This window comes from Callithrix jacchus, chromosome 3, assembly GCF_049354715.1.
Source record: "Callithrix jacchus isolate 240 chromosome 3, calJac240_pri, whole genome shotgun sequence".
Lineage (NCBI taxonomy): Eukaryota > Metazoa > Chordata > Mammalia > Primates > Cebidae > Callithrix > Callithrix jacchus.
The window spans coordinates 157968516-157988864 of NC_133504.1; the positions used below are offsets into that span (position 1 = coordinate 157968516).

Here is a 20349-nt window from a genome sequence, read left to right on the forward strand (position 1 = left end):
AAGGAAAGAGTCCAATTCCAGCACCATTTATAAAATAGCCATTGCCTGTTTTTGTCAGATTTGTCAAAGATCAGATTGTTGTAGGTGTGTGACTTTATTTCTGGGTACTCTATTCTATTCTATGTGTCTATTTTTTACCAGTACCATGCTCTTTTGTTTACTGTAGCCTTGTGGTATAGTTTGAAGTTGGGTAGCATGATGTCTTCAGCTTTGTTCTTTTTGCTTATGATTGCCTTGGCCATTCAGCTCTGTTTTTGTCTCATATAAATTTTAAAATAGTTTTTATTTCTAGTCCTGTGAAGAGTGTCAATGGTATTTAATAGGAATAGCATTGACTCCAAAAAATTATTTTGGTAGTATGGCCATTTTAACTATGTTGATTCTGCCTATCCATGAGCATCCTATCCACATTGACCTGGAGCTTTCTTTTTTCTTCTTTCTTTCTTTTTCCTGTATCTCTGCCAGATTTTGGTATCAGGATGATGTTGACCTAATGAAATGAGTTAGGGAGGAGTTCCTACTCCTCAATTTTTTTGGAATAGTTTCAGTAGACATGGTACCAGTTCTTCTTTGTATATCTGGTAGAATTGAATGATTCAGTGTCAATAGTAGTTTAATAGGAATAGCATTGACTCTTTAAATTTCTTTGGGCAGTATGGGTATTTTAACAATGTTGATTCTTCCTTTTTTTTTGATATTATCTCTCATTTTGTTGAACATTGATTTGTAGTTCTCCTTCCTGAGAACTTTCACCTCCCTGGTTAGTTTTATTTCTAGATATTTTATTGGTTTTATAATAATCGTGAATATGATTGTAATCCCAATTTGGCTCCCAGCTTGACTGTTGCTTGTATATAGTAATTTTAGTGATTTTCCACGGGATTTTGTATCCTGAGACTCTGAAGATGTTTTCTTTCAGCTTCAGAAGTTTTTGAGCTGAGACTGTGGGTTTTCTACATATAGTATTATGTCATCTGAAAACAAGGATAGTCTGACTTCCTCTCTTCCTATTGGATGTGCTTTATTTCTCTTGCTTGATTGCCCTGGCCAGTATTTCCAATACTATGTCAAATAGGAGTTTTGAGAGATAGCATTCTTGTCTTGTGCCAGTTTTTAAGGGGAAATGCTTCTAGCTTTTTCCTGTACAGTGTGAGGTTGGCTTTGGGTTTGCCATAGATAGCTCTTATTATTTTGAGGTATGTTCCTTCAATGCCTAGTTTATTGAGAGTTTTTAACATAAAGAGGTGTGAAATTTTATCAAAAGCCTTTTCTGCATCTATTGAGACAATCATGTAGTTTTTGTCATTAGTTCTTTTTATGTGATAAATCATGTTTATTGACTTGTGTATGTTGAAAAAAACCTTCCATCCCAGGGATAAAGCCTACTTGATTGTGGTGGACAAGTTTTTTGATATGCTACTGGATTCTGTTTGCCAGTATTTTCTTGAGGATTTTTGCATGGATGTTCATCAAGAATATTGGCCCAAAGTTTTCATTTTTCATTGTATATCTGCCAGGTTTTGGTGTCAGGATGATGCTGGCCTCATAGAATGAGTTAGGAAGAAGTCTTATGACTCAATTTTTTTTTAAAAAATGCTTTCAGCAGGCATAGTACCAGCTCTTCTCTGTACATCTGGTAGAACTCAGCTGTGAATCTGTCTGGTCTGGGGCTTTTTTTTTTTTTTTTGGTTTGTAGGCTATTTATTACTGCTTCAATTTCAGAGCTCATTATTACTCTGTTCAAGGATTCAATTTCTTCCTGTTTCAGTACTGGGAGGGTGTATGTGTCCAGGGATTTATCCATTTATTGTAGGTTTTATGTGCATGGAGGTGTTCATAATATTCTCTGATGTTTGTTTGTATTTCTGTTGGGTCAGTGGTGATATTCTCCTTGTCATTTCTGATTGTATTTATTTAAATTTTCTCTGCTTTATTCTTTATTAGTCTAGCTAGCTGCCTATCTATTTTATTCATTTTATTTTGTTATTTTTTTAAAAAGTCTCCTGGATTTGTTAATTTTTTTGATTTATTTGTGTGTCTCAATCTCCATGTCAGCTCTGATTTTGCTTACTTCTTGTCTTCCGCTAGCTTTGGGATTTGTTTACTCTTTGTTTTCTAGTTCTTTTATTTGTAATGTTAGGCTTGTTAAATTTTTCTAACTTTTTGATGAGGACATTTAGTGATATAAATTTTCCTCTTAACACTGCCTTAGCTGTGTCCCAGAGACACTGCTATGTTATATCTTTGTTCTCATTAATTTTAAAGAAATTCTTGATTTCTGCCTTAATTTCATTATTAATCCAAAAGTCATTCAGGAGCAGTTTATTCTATTTCCATCTACTTGTACAGTTTTGAGGGAATTTCTTAGTCTTGATTTTGAATTTGTTTGTGCTGGGTCTGAGATTCTGTTTGTTATAATTTTTGCTCTTTTGCATTTGCTGAGGATTGTTTTACTTTTGAATATGTGATCCATTTTGAAGTAAGTTTCACGTGGTGATGAGAATATATATTCTGTTGGTTTTGGGTGGAGAGTTCTATAGACACATAGATACCAATCATGTCCCTTTGATCCAATGCTGAGTTTAGTTCCTGAATATCTTTGTTAATTTTCTATCTTGATGATCTGTGAAGTATCAGTTGGGTATTAAAGTCTTCTACTATTATTCTCTGGGAGTCTAAGTCTCTTTGAAGGTCTCCAAGAATTTACTTTGTAAATTTGGGTGCTTCTGTGTTCAGCGCATATATATTTACAATAGTTAGATCTCCTTGTTGAATTGAAATCTTTATCATTATGTAATGCCCTTCTTTGTCTTTTTTGACATTTGTGGGTTTGAGGTCTGTTTTGTCACACAAACTAGGATTACAGCCCTTGTGTTTTTTTTGTGTTTTATATTTTCTTGGCAGATTTTAATCCATTCTTTTATTTTGAGCCTATGTGTGTTATTGCATGTGGGAATGGGTCTTGATTATTTATCCACTTTGTCATACTGTGCCTTTTGATTGGGGCATTTAGCCAATTTACATTAAAGATTAGTATTGATATATGTGGATTTGATCCCATTTTCATGATGTTAACTAGCTATTTTGAAAACTTGTTTGTGTGGTTTCTCTATAGTGTCCCTGGCCTGTGTACCTGAGTGTGTTTTTGTCATGCCTGGTTATGGTCTTTTCTTTCCATATTCAGTGCTTCCTTCAGAAGACCCTGTAAGGCAGGTTTAATGGTAATGATTTCCCTCAGCATTTTCTTGTCTGAAAAGGCTCTTATTTCTCTTTCTCTTATGAAGCTTGATTTGGCCATATGTGAAATTCTGGTTTGAGTTTCTTTTCTTTAAGAATGTCGAATATTAGCCCCTAATCTCTCTGGCTTGTAGGGTTTCTGCTGAGAGGTCCCCTGTTGGTCTGATGTATTCTCCTTCTTAGGTGGCCTGACTTTTCTCTATGGCTGCCTTTAACATGTTTTCTTCTATTTCTTCCCTAGTAAATATGATAATTATGAGTCTTGCAGACGATCTTCCTGTGAAGTATCTTACTGGGATCCTCTGCATTCACTGAATTTGAATGTTGGCCTTTCTAGGTATGTTGAGAAAATTCTCATGGATGATATCCTGAAATATATTTTCTAAGTTGGTCCATTCTCATCATCTCTTTCATGGACACCAGTGAGTTATAGATTTGATCTCTTTACATAATCCCATATTTCTTGAAGGTTTTGTTTGCTTCTTTTTATTCTGTTTTTCTCTATTCTTGTCAGACTGTGCTATTTCAGAAAGCCAATCTCCAGGCTCTGATATTCTTTCCTTTGCTTGGTCTATTCGCTAGCAATGCTTGTGATTGCAACGTGAAATTCTTATAGTGTGTTATTCAGCTCTATCAGGTGAGTTACATTCTTTTCTTTACTGTCTATTTTGTCTGTCAGCTTCTGCCTTGTTTCATCAGGGTATTTAACTTCCTTGGATTGGGTTTTAAAGTACTCCTGTAGATCAATGATCTTTATTCCTATCCATATTCTGAATTCTCTTTCTGTCTTTTCTAAAGCCATCTCAGCCCAGCTCAGAACCCTTGCTGGAGAGGTGATGCAGTCATTTGGTGGAAAGAAGCCACTCTGGCTTTTTGAGTTTTCAGGATTATTGAACTGATTTTTTCTCATCTTTGTGGGCTTATCTTTCTTTAGTCTTTGAGGTTGCTGTTAGATGTATTTTTTTTCTTTTATCCTATTCAATGATGTTGAGGGTTTGATTGTGGTATAATGTGAATTCAACCAACTGGCTTCATTTCTCAGAGATCTTAGGGTGCCAATGCTCAGTTTCTAACTCCTGGACTATGTGCTTTCACTCTGGGGGACTTATATAGAGCCCTGATTTTGTTTTCTGGCTCCTTGAGAGTTGGAATTCACTGCACTGCAGAGGCCAAGGTTTAGCAACTGCAGCAATATGCTAGTGGATGCTGAGTGCCTGTCTCCCTGCAAGCATTTACCACAGTGGCAGCAACATTGTAGCCTGGGTAGCATGGGGGACTCTGCTGGTGAATGTGTATATGGTCATGCTGGAGATGGTATTAGCTTAAGGTGGTACACTGCTGGGTATAGGTCTAGGTGCTTTTTCTCTGCTCCACAAGCAAGAGTATTTGCCCAGGACCAAGGAGGATACATTATTCTCTGTGCAGTGTTAGCACAAGGGTTGGGCACCAGTGGATCAGGGCTTGCTGGCTCTGCTGACCTAGACTCCATCTGCAATGGCCATCACCTAGGGGAGGGATCAAACTGAACTCCTGCATGCTGATGGGGAAAGGAAAGCAAAACCTGTCTGTATTAGTCCGTTTTCATACTGCTATAAAGAACTTCCTGACATTAGGTAATTTATAAAGGAAAGAAGTTTAATTAACTCACAGTTCAGCATGGCTGTGGAGGCATCACAAAACTTACAATCATGGCAGAAGGTGAGAACAAAACAAGGCACCTTCTTCACAAGGGGGTAGGAAGGAGAAACGCAGAAGGAAGGGGAAAGAGCCCCTCAGATCCCATGAGAACTCACTCACTATCATGGAAACAGCATGGGGAAAACTACCCCCAAGATTTAATTACCTCTACCTAGTCTCTCCCTTGACACTTTGGAATTATGAGGATTATAATTCAAATGAGATTTGGGTTGGGACACAAAGCCTAACCATATCACTGTCTGTGCAGACACAAGCCAGCAAAGCCATGTGGGGGGTTGCTGTGGGCTCCAGGGAAGCTCCTCTATGGGGAGGGAGGGAGTGAGCTGGTGTGTGGCTGCAGGGACCACCACACTGGATCTCTCCACTGGTCAGGCATGATCCACCAGTGAAGAAGCTATGGTGTGGACCCCTAGGGCACTCGAGACTGCCCTGCAAGCAGGCATGGCAAGGCTAGGACCCTGGGAGAGGCTGGCAGACAAAGAGGTGTGTAGATTGTACCAGGCTCATCTGATGGGCAAGTCTGCCTTTCAGAGATTAGGTCTAACAGTTCCCCTAGGGCTAAAGTCTCCTTGATTAGTCAAGGTTCTCTAGAGGAACAGGACTAATAGGATAGATGTGTATATTAGGGGGAGTTTATTAAGGAGTATTGACTCACATGATCACAAGGTGAAGTCCACAATATGCCACCTGCAAGTTGAGAAGCCAGGAAGCCAGTTCAAGTCCCAAATCCTCAGTGTAGGGAAGCTGATTATGCAGCCTTCAGTCTTTGGCTGAAAGTGTGACAGCCCTTGGCAAACCATTGGTGTAGGTTCAAGAGTCCAAAAGCTGAAGAAATTGGAGTAAAGTATTCAAGGACAGGAAGCATTCAGCATGGGAAAAAGGTGGAGGCCACATACTCAGCAAGTCTAGTCCTTCCACATTCCTCTGCCTGCTTTTATCTTAGCTGCACTGGTAGCTGATTGGATGGTATCCACCCAGATTGAGGGTAGGTCTGCATCTCCCAGTTTACTGACTTAAATGTTAATCTCCTCTGGCAATACCCTCACAGACACAACCAGAAACAACACTTTGCATCCTCCATCCAATCAAGTTGACACTCAGTATTAAACATCCCATCTCCTATGGAAGCAAATCAAGCCTAGGGGGATGGCCATCCTGTCCCTGGCCATGCTTTGCTAGTGATGCTCCCCCACCAAACCTGGGCTCCATATCAGGTGGCTTGCTGGCCCTACTACTTCTCTAAGCAGCTCTCTCTGCCAACTTTAGTGTCCATGGTGGTCAAGAGATCTCCTCCTTCTGAGGTTCCACAGGCCTGTGGTGAGAGCAGGTAGTTCCTTGTTAGTTCAACTCACCCCATTTCCCTGGAGCTGTTGTGGGCCAGGAATGAGTATTGATGTGTGTTAGCCCCATGCAGAGTTCTTAGTTTTCTCTTCTCTCCCTTCAGCCCAGCTTCTGTCTCCAATCTCAGTGCCTTCCCTTTGGAGATCTGTCAGGAGCATGCCAATCTGCATCTTGGTCCTTCAGTGGAAGCTATTCCACGTGGCTGTGTCTAGTCATCCATTTTGCCCTCCCTCTGAAGATGAGTATTATGTTAACATCAGGAATGGAGTGGGATATGATTTTGATTTGTGTCCCCACCAGATCTCATGTTGAATTGTTAGCCCAATGTTGGAGTCAGGGCTTGGTGGACGTGATTGGATCACAGGCGTTTTCATGAATGGTTTAGCACTGTCCCCTTGATGCTGTTCTCGTGAGAATGAATGAATTCTCACAAGATCTCACTATTTATAAGTGTGTAGCACTTCCCCTTCTTGCTCTTGCTTCTGCTCTGACCATGTGATGTGCCTGCTCACACTCCAACTTCTGCCATGATTGTAAATTTGCCGAGGACTCTCCAGAAGCTGAGTAGATGCCAATATCATGCTTTTTGTATAGCCTTCAGAACGTTCATCCAATTATACCTCTTTTCTTTATAAATTACCCAGTCTCAAGTATTTATTTATAGCAATGCACAAGCAGACTAGTACACAGTGCCATACCCATTGGATTGGAGAAGTAGACTAAAGGATTGTTCCCAATGGGCTGTCACATGCACTTGATAACTTGGCATCAACTTACCAGCTCTAAATCTAAAGATGAAATAGAATTAATTTAGAATACTGGAGGTAAGGAAGGAACCAGAGAAGGAAAGCTTGGATGCAGAAGGATCATTGGCAGTGTATTGTTTGTGATGGTGAATATTTCTCTGCTGGGTTGGGAAGCAGATTAGGTATAAAATGGAATTAGGAAAATTTTGGAGGAGTTTGTAATAATAGCTTATCTGCAAGTTCAGCTGACGATAATTTCTGCCATCTCTGCTTGTGCATTTTCCCATTCAGAGACGGAGTCTACTTTTCCTCCATTTGGATCTGTGATTTGCCTTGATCAGTAGAATTTGGCAGAAGTGGCATTATGCTAGTAATTCTGGGATTAGCCCTTAAAAGGTCTAGAAACTTGTACTTTCGCTCTCTTGCAACCTAGTTGCCATGTTATAAAGAGTTCAGGCTCTTCTGCTAGGAAGGGAGACCATCTTAAAAGGTCCTAGAGGATGAGACATCATGAGAGCAGAGAAAGACCAACTGGAAGAGAACAAAGACACCCAAGGCGCCATCAGCACTCAGTATCAGAGATGTGAAATGAGCCTCTTTGGACCTTCCAGCCAAGCCCATTCAGCTTGAGTGACCTCACATATCCCTATGAGCAGAAGATGTTCCCAGTCAGCACTGAGAGCAGTGAGAAATAGTAAATAGAAATAGAAATAGTGGATGTTGATTTAAGCCACTAATCTTTGGAATGATTTGCTATGCAGCAAATCATATTCTCTTAGGTAGAGAGAATATTAGTAGAGGTGTAGATGGCTGTAGTAGTGATAGATAAAGAAAAATGATGTTTTCTTCCTTGAAAGGAACTATAATAGCATAATAATCCTGGCGTTCTATGTTTTCTTTATGTACTCTGCCTAGAGGAAGGTGACATAAATTATATTTTGAATGAGTTTGGATAGAGAAAAAACAAACAAACAAAAAAGAACAAGCACTTGTGGCCCAGTTTTTCCTCTTGTTTTCTCTGAGAGTAAGTCTAAGAGAAAACCCTCTGCACCCCTTCTGCTTTGCTCAACTACCTCTTAAATCTTAAAGGTGATAATTCCACCTGGCATGACCAGTCCTGTTTTTGTACTGCTGTAATGTGGTCCCCATCCACTGGCTCTTGTGTGCAGTTCTTCAGTTGTTTAGAAGTTGGGTGGACAAGAGGCATGCTACTTATTAACTCCAGAACTGCAAATAAGCCCTCAAAACTCAGTTGATAAACAAAATTTTATAACTTGCTTATTAATTCCTGAATTTATAGTCAAGAAGATGTTTAGATTTATAAAATATTTATTTTCAGTTATTTGGAACTTATCTGCACTTAATAAATCAGGTTGGTACTTTAACTTTAAAATACATTTAAAGCCACATTTTTTGATTGTAGGAAATGTCCTAGTAGTTCAAAAAAGAGCAAAGTATAGCAAGCCATATATTATTTAAAAGCAAATAATTTTGCCAGGATGAAGGGCTTTGTGGGATAACTAGATTTAAGTGTATGGAATATAAATCAGAACACCTAACACTTTCATTGATTTTCTTTTTTCATCTTCTTTCTTTTTATTTCTCAGTTAATTCAGTAAATCAGTATAGGACAGTCTAACTCTCTGAGTGGTTGTACAAATGAAATGAATTATAAATATTCAGAAACCACTTAGTAAACAATCACAAATATTGAAATACAGTGTTATTTAATGTATCATCACACATATGTATTATTATGTTTTTTGGGGGGAATGAGGTGTCCTTGGGTATACTCTAGGCTACGTGAAACATTGAAATGTTTTTCCATTGGGACTCAAGTAAGCAATAACTAGAATTCTATCTGGTGAAGTTGAATCATGTTTATTACCAAGTACAATAGACCTTTCTGTAGTTGTTTTGCTGTCAGTTCACGTTTTTAAGTACTTTATAAACATTCTGCTCTCTTAGCCCTTATGGCTGCATTGTTGACCACTGTGCACTGACTGAAGTTAAAAGCTACAGCACTCTTAACAGGTCATAAATCATCTCATTCATACAGGTGCACATTACAACAGGCGTGCAGTCTCATCACTTTTATGGATGACTGTTTCTGATTAGGCAAAACATACAACAGGTATATTTTCTAAGCCCGTCAGAATGCCTCCAGCTTGCGGTGGTGCAAAGAACATCTGTCATTTTCTCTCTCAACATCCGTCAGGCAAAATTATTAAATCAACATGCATCATTTTGTATAACAGAACTAAAATCACAGTTATAGAACATAATTCTGGGATTGATTTTCCCTGCTTTGAAAATAAACAACTTGGTTTCATGTTCATGGTTATGTAACAGCAGGAGATCATTATCTTGCGACAAAACTCTATTTTATTGACATTATCTTGAAATGATCCCTTGATAGGATACATAAAATTTAATATACATTCAATTTAGAAAAATTCCATTTACACTATAGTGATCTATATCTATTTTTCTATTTAATATACAACATTTGAATCCAAGTATACCATTTATTTCAGTGATGTTGTTTACTTCCTCCTTAAGTCATTCAGCAACTGTATAATCCTGATGAAAACTCTGGTCGAAATACACAGACTTTTACACCAAATGGCCTCAGGATGAATCCTGACTCTAGTAGTTTGACCTTGGACAAAGTGCTTACTATTCGTTTGATTGAATTACTAGTCTGCAAAATGAGGATAATAACAACAATGTGTAACTCAGATGATACTTCTTGCATTGAATGAGTTTATCCATTTAAAATGCTTAGAATAATGCTTTGGCATGTAGTAAGAACATTCAACTTATAGTATACGCAGTTTTATTCATCTTCCATTCATTATTTAGCTCTGTGGCCAAGAACAACATGTTAAAATATCTTACTTACTGTGAGCTAATAATACCTACTACCATCCAGTTGTTTTGGATATTAGATAAGTCAGTATTTGTAACTGTACCATAAAATGATGAATTAATGGCGTGCTCCTTGGATAAATTATCCAGAGAAGTTTTGAAGTTAATTCTTTAAAATTTGGGAGGATTGTAATACTAGAGAAAATAATATATTGTAATGCCTTAGTTGAAAGTTGTTCCAAATTGACTATATATTGTCTCATGGATTTCATTTTTTTCTCCTATGGTTCCATTATTTACTCTGCCTAATTCTACTCTGTGCTTCAGAACACTGGCATGTGTGAATTGTATCAATCCACACCCTTACCCTATGGCTTCCAAGTGGATTTGGAATTAAGAGAATTAAAAGTCAAAGTTGAGAGCACATAGGATATGCATTATTTTGACTCTGTTTTTGTTCTTAATTTTTGTATATATTTATATATATATAAATACTTTATTGCATTTTAGGTTTTGGAGTACATGTGAAGAACATGCAGGATTGTTGCCTAGGTACATACATAGCAATGTGATTTGCTGCCTTCATCCCATCACCTATATCTGGCATTTCTCCCCATGTTATCCTTCCCCAACTCCCTATCCCCCACTGAGCCTCCCCTAGTCTCCCACAACAGACCCCAGTGTGTGATGCCCTGCCCCGTGTCCATGTGTTCTCATTGTTCGACACCTGCCTATGAGTGAGAACATGCAGTATTTGATTTTCTGTTCTTGTGTCAGTTTGCTGAGAATGATGGTTTCCAGGTTCATCCATGTCCCTACAAAGGACATGAACTCATTGTTTTTTATGGATGCATAGTATTCCATGGTGTATATGTGCCACATTTTTGCTGACTAGTCTATCATTGATGGGCATTTGGGTTGGTTCCAAGTCTTTGCTATTGTAAACAGTGCTGCAATGAACATACATGTGCCTGTGTCTTTATAATAGTATGATTTAAGGTGGGTGGATCACGAGGTCAAGAAAACGAGACCATCCTGGTCAACCTGGTGAAACCCCGTCTCTACTAAAATTACAAAAAAAAAAATTAGCTGGGCATGGTGGTGTATGCCTGTAATCCCAGCTACTCAGGAGGCTGAGGCAGGAGAATTGCCTGAACCCAGGAGGTGGAGGTTGCGGTGAGCCGAGATCGCGCCATTGCACTCCAGCCTGGGTAACAAGAGCGAAACTCCGTCTCAAAAAAAAAAAAAAAAAAAAAAGTATGATTTATAATCCTTTGGATATATACCCAGTAATGGAATTCCTGGGTTTAATAGATTTTCTATCTAGGCCCTTGAGGAATCACTACACTGTCTTCCACAATGGTTGAACTAATTTACACTCCCACCAACAGTGTAAAAGTGTTCCTATTTCTCCATATCCTCTCCAGCATCTGTTGTCTCCATATTTTAATGATCGCCATTCTAACTGGCATGAAGTGGTATCTCAATGTAGTTTTGATTTGCATTTCTCTAATGACCAGTGATGCTGAGCAGTTTTTCATATGTTTGTTGGCCTCATATATATCTTCTTTTGAAAAGTGTCTGTTTATATCCTTTGCCCACTTTTGAATGGGCTTGACTTTTTTTTATAAGTCTGTTTCAGTTCTTTGTAGATTCTGGATATAAGTTCTTTGTCAGGTGGGTAGATTGCAAATTTTTTTTCCCATTCTGTTGGTTACCAATTCACTGTAATGATTGTTTCCTTTGCTGTGCAGAAGCTCTGGAGTTTAATTAGATCCCATTTGTTTATTTTGGCTTTTGTTGCCAATGCTTTTGATGTTTTGGTCATGAAGTCCTTGCCTACTCCTATGTCCTGGATGGTTTTGCCTAGGTTTTCTTCTAGGGTTTTTGTGGTGTTAGGTCTTATGTTTAAGTCTTTAACCAATCTGGAGTTAATTTTAGTGTGAAGTGTTAGGAAGGGGTCCAGTTTCTGCTTTCTGCACATGGCTAGCCAGTTTTCCCAACACCATTTATTAACCAGGAAATCCTTTCCCCATTGCTTGTTTTTGCCGGGTTTGTCAAAGATCAGATGGTTGTAGATGTGTGCCATTGTCTCTGAGGTCTCTGTTCTGTTCCATTAGTCTATATCTCTGTTTTGGTACCAGTACCATGCTCTTTTGATTACTGTAGCCTTGTAGTATAGTTTGAAGTCAGGTAGCATGATGCCTCTAGCTTTGTTCTTTTTGCTTAGTATTGTCTTGGCTATTTGGGCTCTCTTTTGGTTCCATATGAAGTTTAAGGTGTTTTTTTTCCAGGTCTGTGAAGAGGGTTAGAGGTAGCTTGATGGGGATAGCATTGAATGTATAAATTACTTTGGGAAGTATAGCCATTTTCACAACATTGATTCTTCCTAACCATGAGCATGGAATGTTATTCCATGTGTTTGTGTCCTGCCTTATGTCTTTGAGCAGTGGTTTGTAGTTCTCCTTGAAGAGGTCCTTTACATCCTTTGTTAGTTGTATTCCTAGGTATTTTATTTTCTTTGTAGCAATTTTGAATGGCAGTTTGTTCTTGATTTGGTTTTCTTTAAGTCTGTTATTGGTGTATAGAAATGCTAGTAATTTTTGCACATTGATTTTGTATCCTTCATGAGACATTGCTGAAGTTACTTATCAGTTACAGGAGATTTTGGACTGAGATGATGGGATCTTCTAAATATACACTCATGTCTTCTGTAAATAGAGACAAATTGACTTCCTTTTTTCCCAATTGAATACCTTTATTTCTTTTTCTTGCCTGATTACTCTGGCTACATCTTCCAATACTATATTGAATAGAAGTGGTGAGGACTCTCTCTCTCTCTCTTTTTTTTTTTTTGTCCAGGTCATAGGAAATTATGGGTATCTCTTTATTGAAGGCCGCACTCCTTTTTCTAGGACTCTAAAAACAGATTTCACTTTTCTGGTTCTGATAACTGCTTCCTCCCCATTTCCATTTAGTCCTGCAAGACAGTTCCCTAAGTATTCTCGGACCTGCCCATTTCTCCTCCCTATCTTTCTTGTCATTCTGAAGAATAACTGTGGAATGTGCTAGAAATGCCACATCCCAAGATAAGGAGGAGCTCTCTGGAACAACTTGGTCTGAGTTCCAGAGTCTCTTAGAACAGGATGTTCGTAGAACAGACTTCAGTGCTTTAACCAAGCAATCCCATTTTCCCAGGGTATAAATTCGGGTGTGGGCTGCATACCAGGGCTCTCACCTCTAGTGCAAGTGGAGCATGTGCAGGCAGGACTTCATCTGCCCCAAGCAGCTTTCCTGAGATTTGAAGGACCAGTTCTTCATGAATCTAGGCTTCTGCTGTCCCTTGCTACCTATCTGTAAGTAATAAATCTACTTCATGCAATTTTGTTTTATGCATAGATGTTTCATCTCACCTGACTTGGGCATGTGGTAAACAGTGTACAGTGAACCTGCTGTACAAGTCCTATATGAAGTAAAGGCTTCCAGCTCTTTCCAGCATAGGGAACATACTTTTCCTTGCTAGTTTTTCAGATTTACCCTTTAAATTACAAACTTTATTAGACTGTCTTGAATTACTCAGTTTTTGTGTGCCATCTGTTTTCTGTCTAGATCTTAACTGATACAGATACCGAAATTTGAACTGTCAAGTAAATAGTCATACCTGTTGTAGGTGAAAATGTTAAGGGATTCAGAGAAATGAATTTTATAGTTGTTAAAATTTTTCACTTGTGTTCAAGGTGATAGTTGAAGTGCTTGTTTTATGTGTAACCGTTTTTGAAGATGTGAAAGTATTTGTCACCCCCAATTTTTAAAATAGTGTTAAAAAGTATAGAGCCTTTTGGAAACATAAGGTCAGATTAACATTCATTTAGATTTCACAAGGTAACTGAACATAGATTTGAATTGTAAAATAGCTGTAATTATCTTTTTAACAGACACAGTAACTCTTTTTGGCAACTAGAACTATAATTATAGACATTGTGTTCAGCACAAACTTCCATGTTTTTGACAGGCTAGAAGATGAAAAGATACACAGAGACTTCCTGTTGTTAGTCTCACTTTTTGTCTCTTCACACCTCTTAACATCTGAAAGTATGACCCAAATGGAATATACACTTCGTTATTTATAACATATTGTCACTTTTAGAGGAATAAAGAATCACTTTTAGAGGAATAAAGAAACTATGCCTTCATGGAATAAGGTTAATTTTAGTGTTAAGATGCAATTGATTATTTTCATGATGAGAATAATCTTTCTAAATAATAACATGTACCAGGATATTGCAATTTTGAATAGGAAAAATAAATAACAATACCAAATCATAATAGTATAAATAAAATAATGTCTAATACTAAGATATATTAAAACTGAGGCACTGTGAATAACAAAGCACATTATTCGGCTCAGGAAAAATCCCATTGCATAAATTTAAAAATTGATTTCTGTTTCTGATACCATCTGGGGGGTTTACAATATATAGATGTGGTTGGCAGAGCAATCCTTCGTCAGTCAAGCAAGTATTCCCTGATTCAGAACAGAAATATTCACTCAAGAAAATTACAAACCATAGAAACAAACCTTATTATCTCTGAGTTTTACATGCCCATTTTATCTTAAAAGTCACCTTTCCAGTTTATCTCACACTTTCTAGCTTCACTATACCAATCTGAGTGATAAATACTGACATATTTACGGACACAAGGAAAGATTTTGCTACTTTTGTAGAAATAAAATCAGATTTTAAAAAAGAAATACCTCTATAGACTTTTCTATTCATATTAGCTAAGATATGGAATCAGCCAAAGTGCCCATCAACAGATAAATGGATAAAGAAACTATGGGAGATATATATGTATATCTGCAGTGGAATACTGTTGAGCCATAAAAAGAATGGAAGTCTGTCATCTGTGGCAGCATAGTTGAGCTTGAACCTGGAGAACATCATGTTATGTGAAATAAGTCAGCCACAGAAAGATAAATACCAAAGGTTCCCACTCATGTGCAGGAACTAAAAAAAAATGGAACTTATAGAAGCAGAAAGTAGAATTATGGTTAGTAAAGGTGGGAAGGCTATGGGGGAATGAGTGAAGTGCGTTAACATATGCAAAATTACCTCTAAATAGGAGGAATCAGTTGTCTATAGCACTGTAGGATGATTATAGTTAACTAATTTATTGTACATTTCATATAGATAGAAAAGAGTATTTTGCCTGTTCCCAATACACACACAAAGTAAACGTTTGATGTGACAGATATGCTAGTTAGATATAGACATATATGGTGTATTTGATTATTAAATACTGTATACATGTATCAAAACATTACTTTGCACTCTGTAAGTATGTACAATTATAATATGTCAATTAAAAATAAAATAAAATAAAAATAAAGAGAAGGCCCATGAAGCAAGAAGAGCATAAATACTTAAATATTGTGTGTCAGTTTGAAAAGTAAAACACTGGGAGAAGAATAGATTAGGTCAAAGAGCTCAGTAGGCAGAGCAGGCAGCAAGTCAATAGGGATTCTTACCACGATGAAAACATTTGGATTTGAGTTCACATGTAAAGGGGAACTTTTGGAAGATTTCCAGCAGAGATGTGACATGATCTGATTTATATTTTTTAAAAGTCACCTGGACTTCTTTGGAATTTTATGTAGACAGTGTAGAAGGGCAAAGAGAGCTAGCGGAGAGATCTACTGTGCAACTATTTCTGACATCTATATGATAAATGGTGACATATGGAGAGAAGAGGATACTCGAGGGCTATTTTTTGGGTAGAGTCCACAGAACTTTTCATGGCTTAGTTACAATGCGTGAGAGCAAAGGGACATGGATGAATCTGGAGAACATCATTCCCAGCAAACTGACACAAGAACAGAAAATGAAACACCGCATATTCTCACTCAGGCGGGTGATGAAAAATGAGAACATATGGACACAGAAAGGGGAGTACTAAACACTGGGGTCTATTGGAGAAATGCCAAATGTGGGTGAAGGGGTGAAAGCAAATAGAACACACTGCCATGTGTGTACCTATGCAACTGTATTGCATGCTTTGCACATGTACCCCAAAACCTAAAATGCAATAAAAAAATAAGGAAAAAAAAAAGAAAAATATTAAAAGAGATTCTATGTTTTTGGATTGAGCAGGTAGGTAGATTGTAATTCTATTTACAAAGATAGGAAAGATTAGGAAAATGGTAATTGGTCAGAGGTGTGGGAGATAATGTGGGGCTTGTTCTGTTTTCTATGTCAAATTGGAGGTTTTCTCTAGGACATCCATCCAGTAGAGATATCAAGAAGCCACTATAATATATAATTTGAGTACTGTGTAAATTTTATCTACAGAGGGTTTTGAATTGTAAGTGTAGTATTTATATTTTTAAAAATAGCACCAATACTATTATAACCAAAAAAATTTTGTTTTTACATGATTTTCTGGGTTTTTATATCCCATTAGAGGATTTGCAACTCAAAACAGATGTAGGTTGAGGCCATAATTAAGACTTATCAGCAACTTTAGGATTTAAAGCTGTTATAAAATTGTGGTCATATGGAAAGAGAAGGCCTGGAAAGCTACATTTAAAAAGTAAGTAGAGTAGGCGATGGAGAAGCTAGTGTCCTGAGAGGAACCCCAAGAAGAGGTGGTGATGTGGAAGGCACAGGAGGAAAGCACTTCAGGAAGCAGGGAGTGGCCAGTCATTGAGATAAGGGGTTGGATTCAAGATATTCTCCTTTAGACCTTCGAGATCCACTCTTCATCCTTCTTCCACCTCCATTCTATCCTAGGAAGGTGAGATGGTGGCTTAATCAACAGTTTCCTTGATCTCTGGCTTTTTTCTTTCTTTCTTTCTTTTTTTTTTTGAGACGGAGTTTCGTTCTTGTTACCCAGGCTGGAGTGCAATGGTGTGATCTCGGCTCACCGCAACCTCCGCCTCCTGGGTTCAGGCAATCTCCTGCCTCAGCCTCCTGAGTAGTTGGGATTACAGGCACGTGCCACCATGCCCAGCTAATTTTTTGTATTTTTAGTAGAGACGGGGTTTCACCATGTTGACCAGGATGGTCTCGATCTCTTGACCTTGTGATCCACCTGCTTCGGCCTCCCAAAGTGCTGGGATTACAGGCGTGAGCCACCGCACCTGGCTCTCTGGCTTCTTTCAACTCAGCTAACTCTAATTTTCAGCATGATATTTGATGGAGAGAGGCAAATACATTCAAAGTGTTTATTCCCCTATCTCACTTCTGAAGGGCTAGACTTGGGCTGGCTGAGTTTCTCTACTGGAGGACATAGCTCCTTTTGAGTTGGTCCCTTTTCTGTGAGTCTTTTCTTTCTGATTAGTAAGTATATCCTCCTTTCTTTTTCCAGGATTAGGGATAATAAAAGTCCCAATGTTAAATGATCTTAGGTGCTATATGATCCCTATTGTTTCTCTAGACTTTTCCTACAAGTTGTAAATACACCTAGGATTTAACATTCCTTGAGTTGCACCAGTTGTATTATATTACCTGCTTTCTGTTTCAAACCTGAGTGATGCAGTACATAAAAATGGCATTGGCTTGTATTATGGATGTTGTAGCTACACTTGACAATAACACTCTCAGCACGTGGTGAGGGTTGAAGCCTAATAGGAGTGTGTGCATAAGGAAAATTAGGTAGGAAGCAAGAAGAAGAAACAGTAGGACATTTTAGGGTATTTTGCTATAAAAGAAGCTGGCCATAGGGTGGTTTCAGAACAGGGTGGCATGTGGTAAGGGAAACATTACTGAGAAGAGGAACAAACTGAAATACATTTCAAAAACATTATATTCCTTATAGTAAAAACATTTTTCATACATGGTACCCAGGTATGTTGTCTTCATATAGAGAAGAATCTTTGATGCTGGCACTCTAACGGGGATCAAAAGTATGTCCTAGATGAACACAGAAAAGAAAAAGCAGAAACTCTGCTTCTCTGCCAAACTTCATGCTAGAAAGTAGAAAAAGGCAAAGGAAAGAATTTTGAAATTCGTTGTAAGTTTCCTAGATTTTCACAGCGGGAAAGAAAGCAGGAATTAGGGGCAGAGGCTCTGTTCACTGTACCCTTTGTAGAAATTGTACTTGTTTATTTTGAAGAAAAAAGGTCCCAAACATCAGGCTGTTCACAAAAATAACCCACAGTATCAACTTTAGAAAACAAATCTTAAGACTATAACACTATTTTTCTAGAGGATGCATTTGACATGCCAACTCTCATTCACAAAAATACATCGTTACATTTGTGTTGAACTACCCCACACAGCACACTAATGTTGGGGTGTAACACACATACTTCTAACTCAAAGCTGCTTTCAGGAGCTACTCAACTAAATGAGATTGCCTTTGCAGTTAGGGAAGCAACTACGGAACATATGTATGAATGAAAGAACTGTAGTCCCTTCATAACAAGAGATTATTTTGGAGACAGTAGATAGAAACCATACACCTTTTTATTGTTAAATCATAAAGAGGTATCAAAATTCAAAGCAAAATTACAGGGTAAGACTTAACAAAACTACTAGGAGTGTCAAAGGAAGCAAAAATGGGACTAGGTACAGGGAAATATGAATTAATGAACATGGGAAGGACAAGGATGGGGAGAACAGTGAGCATGTGCTGAAGATACTGGGGGAGAGGATCTGGTGAAAAATTTGTACGGCTCCTCTTTTGACTTGGACTATGACTTTCAACGGGATTATTATGATAGGATGTACAGTTACCCAGCACGTGTACCTCCTCCTCCTCCTCCTATTGCTTGGGCTGTAGTGCCCTCGAAATGTCAGCGTGTATCAGAAAACACCTCACGAAGGGGCAAAAGTGGCTTCAATTCTAAGAGTGGACAGCGGGGATCTTCCAAGTCTGGAAAGTTGAAAGGAGATGGCCTTCAGGCCATTGAGAAGGAACTGACCCAGATAAAACAAAAAGTAGATTCTCTCCTGGAAAACCTGGAAAAAAAAATGAAAAGGAACAGAGCAAACAAGCAGTAGAGATGAATGATAAGTCAGAAGAGGAGCAGAGCAAAAGCTCCATGAACAAAGATGAGACTAATGTGAAGATGGAGTCTGAGGAGGGTGCAGATGACTCTGCTGAGGAGGGGGACCTACTGGATGATAATGATAATGAAGGTCGGTGGGATGACCAGCTGGAGTTGATCAAGGATGATGAAAAAGAGGCTGAGGAAGGAAAGGATGACAGAGACAGCGCCAATGGCGCGGATGACTCTTCAGCACACAGTGGAGTTTAGAAATCTTATCCCATTATTTCTTTACCTAGGCGCTTGTCTAAGAAATTGTATTTTTCTAAGTTATTTGAATATTATATATCATTGGAACATGAACATTAGAAATAGCATGATTCTGAACAGTTCAATGCATATTTTGTCATTTATTCTATACATAATATACTTTAGCTTACAACATAAAATTGATTATACTTGGAAATAGTAAATTTCAGACTTTAAAAGTTGCTTTCAATTTCTTAGAATCGATGCTTTTGGCAATTTGAAGTTTGTCTTATAAGCTGTATGTTGGTGTAAAATACATCTATGGGACAAATGAGGTAAATGGAATTTGTCATGTGATCAAGAATGCCTGGGGGGAAATTGGATCATGTAGATATAATTGCTGAGAATTGCCTCTTAGGTCTCATTTTTTATTTCCCAAGGAAATACATATGAGGCTGCAAAAGAGAGAGCAAACACAGTGGAGAGTAGATAAACAAAGCAATCTAAAGTTTAAAGTTTGGTTGATATAAAAGAACAAACCCCTTAAGCTTTCTGTCTTTCAAACAATGACAATGATCTTGACCCTCATCATGGGTCTCTTGTAACTAGAAGAGTTCTGTGAAATGCCTCATTAGTTCAGAAGGGTTGGAAATGGCATGCTACTACATTTGTATTACATTTGAAGGAGCTACTCATTTTTATAATAAGCTTGTTGAATTCATCTGAAAAATGAAATTGAGTTACCATACAGCAAAAATAAAGTTTTAGCAATATATTTATTTTATTGACCTGTTATTGAAAATTTTCCCATAAAATAATTACATAATAAAATATACATAACAAATGCAACCAATCTAGGTTAAATATTGAAGCTATGAGAGTCTGAGGACTGGCAAACAAATACAGCTTTAAATATATATTCATATATCTTTAGGATGGTGAAAGGCTAGAAATGCATTTGAAAATGCATTGGAAAACTTGTGAAGCTATACTTTTTTTATAAATGTGTTTAAGATTGCTTTAATTATTTGTCTATTGTGTGTCTTTCATTTGAACCAACAATAATGAAAAAACCAGAATAGTTTATTATAATGTAATTAAAAATTGTATTAGTAGTCTGTGTGTCAATTATGCTGTGACCTCCAGCAGACTTGCTGACCACACAAATATTCAAAACCCATGATGTTTTCTTAAGAAGGCTGAGTAGTATTTCGG

General features: G+C 37.8%; 1 pseudogene; it reads left to right on the top strand.

Annotated features, from left to right (window-relative positions):
* The first annotated feature begins 4925 nt into the window (after positions 1-4925).
* On the top strand, positions 4926-19155 carry LOC118152032 (heterogeneous nuclear ribonucleoproteins C1/C2 pseudogene; annotated as a pseudogene).
* The last annotated feature ends 1194 nt before the right edge of the window (positions 19156-20349 follow it).